Raw genomic sequence first — 2,654 nt, forward strand, 5'->3', positions numbered from 1 at the left:
TATATTGGTTTTAACTAATAAAATATTAATGCATGTCATCAAAAATTAGAGCGTTGTATTTGTATTTAAACATAGTTTTCACCAATACTACTTTCCGTGACAAGCATTAACATTTTGTTAGTTAAATCTAAAAATAAAAATTTAATATAAAATACGAAGGGATTAATAAATCAGGACGGAGGTACAATCCTACTTCCACTATGGGTAGTCTAAAAAGACCTATTATTCGGTTTTTTCAGTACGTAGTGTGTGGATGAACAACAAAACGCGATCGTGCAAACCATCACGATCTTGTAGGGAATCTCCGCTCCCAAGCGAGTCGTGTAGGGAATCTCCGCTCCCTAGCGAGTAGTACGTATCCTTGGCGCATCGGAGACGACGACGAGACGGGCGGTTCGTTCCGGACGACAACCAAACTTGCCCTGCAATTATGCGGCTGTCTCGCTCGCATAGCGATCGACGCCAGTTTATAATAGTATATTCCTTTGGTCCGTGCCGCATGCGTATATCTAGTGCAGTTTATCCCCAGCCTTCTCTCGAGGGAGCTCAAGAAAATAACAGGCGCCATGACCATGGAGCAAGCAATTTATCTCGTCTTGGCTCTCCTCCTGCCTCTCCTGCTCCTCAAGCTCATCAGGAAGCGCGGCCACGGCGCTGGGCAGCAGCTGCCGCCTGGCCCCTGGCGGCTGCCGGTGATCGGCAGCCTGCACCACCTCGCCGGCAACCCACTGGTCCACCGCGCCTTCGTGGACATCGCGCGCCGGCTGGGCGACGCGCCGCTAGTGTACCTCAAGCTCGGCGAGGTGCCGGTGCTGGTGGCCTCTTCTGCCGAGGCCGCGCGCGAGGTCATGAAGACGCAGGACGTCACGTTCGCGACGCGGCCGTGGAGCCCCACCACCAAGATCATCATGTCCGATGGGGTCGGCTTGGCGTTCGCGCCCTATGGCGCTCATTGGCGCCAGCTCCGCAAGATCTGCATCATGGAGCTGCTCAGCGCCCGCCGGGTGCAGTCGTTCCGCAACATCTGGGAGGAGGAGGTGACGCGCCTCATCGCCGCCATTTCAGCTAGTGCCGCCGAGCCTGTCAACGTCAGCGAGCGGCTCGCCGTGCTCATCGCAGACATGACCGTACGCGCCATGATCGGGGACAGGTTCAACAGGCGGGAGGAGTTCCTGGAGGTGCTCCAACAGGGGGTTAAGATCATAGTTGCCATGTTTCCGGTACGGTGGGAGCAAGGAACGGGAACGAGGGACGAGAGTCGGTGGCTGAAAAAAATAGGGTACAACGAGGGTATACATCTCTTAGACGAATTTTTTATAGTGGGGACGCGATCCAATCCATTTGGGTACGATGAACCCGGTACGGTATCATGGGTCGAGGAACGCAGTTCTTGAAGAACGACGACTCCCTGACGGTCAGCATTCCTTGTTGTTAATGGATCCCTTGCAATTAATGGACTTGAGAAAGAATGAGGAGTTCTTGAGAAAAGAAACGACATCGTGAGTAAATTATGCCTCACGTTTTGGCTGTTGGATCCTGAAACCTGAATCGAGGAGCAGGCTGCGGGGACGCCGAATCTTCATCGAATCGTACCGAATCCGACCTCGTTCCCGAATCCGATTCCGGGTCGATGAATCGGGATCGAGGGACGGCCTACCGTTCCCCGTTTCCGGCTACTATGGTTAAGATCCTTTCGGGGTTTAACCTCAGCGATCTCTTCCCCTCCTCCTGGCTCGTCGGCTTTGTTAGCTGCTCCGCCCGACAGGCGTGGGAGAATCACACCAAGAGCTTTGAGCTCATCGACTGCGCAATCAAGCAGCACCAGGAGGTGAAGGCCGCCGCCGCCGCGTCCAACGGCGACGGGAAGGAAGGGGAGCAGGAGGACCTATTGGACGTGCTCCTCAGGATATAGAAGGAAGGCGGCCACGACGTCCCTTTTACCATGGGAGCCATCAAGTGCCTATTAGTGGTAAGCTATCGCCCGACTAATTGTTTTCATTCTATAACTAGTAAATTTTAATTTTCTTAATTTGCATGATTTGCAGGACCTGTTTAGTGCTGGGAGCGAGACGTCGGCGACGACTCTCATCTGGGCCATGTCGGAGTTGATGAGGAACCCAGCCACCATGGCAAAAGCACAAGCCGAAGTACATAACAACCTACAAGGGAAGCCAAGCGTAACCGAGGACGACCTGGCTGACCTCAAGTACATGAGGCTGGTCATCAAGGAGACGCTCAGGTTGCATCCGTCGGTGCCCCTGTTGTTGCCGCGCGAGCCCACTGAGGCATGCAACGTCCTCGGCTACGACGTGCCGACGGGCACCACTGTGTTTGTGAACACGTGGGCGATCTGTCGGGACCCCAAGCACTGGGATGCCCCGGTAGAGTTCAGGCCAGAGCGGTTCGAGTCCGGCAAAGTGGACTTCAAGGGAAACAACTTTGAGTACACACCGTTCGGGGCAGGCCGGAGGATGTGTCCAGGCATGCTGTTCGCGCAGTCTAGCATGGAGCTCACCCTTGCCGCCCTCCTCTACCACTTTGACTGGGAGCTTCCTGCCGGAGGGGAGTTGGACATGGAGGAGGAGATGGGCATCGCGGTCGGTCGGAAGAATGACCTATACCTGCATGCTAAAGTCCGTGTGCCTCTTAATTAG

The 2,654-nt window shown here is 54.6% G+C and overlaps 1 pseudogene; it reads left to right on the plus strand.

Annotated features, from left to right (window-relative positions):
- The first annotated feature begins 566 nt into the window (after window positions 1-566).
- Window positions 567-2,654, plus strand: LOC119367136 (annotated as a pseudogene).

This window comes from Triticum dicoccoides, chromosome 2B (assembly GCF_002162155.2).
Source record: "Triticum dicoccoides isolate Atlit2015 ecotype Zavitan chromosome 2B, WEW_v2.0, whole genome shotgun sequence".
Classification (NCBI taxonomy): Eukaryota; Viridiplantae; Streptophyta; class Magnoliopsida; order Poales; family Poaceae; genus Triticum; species Triticum dicoccoides.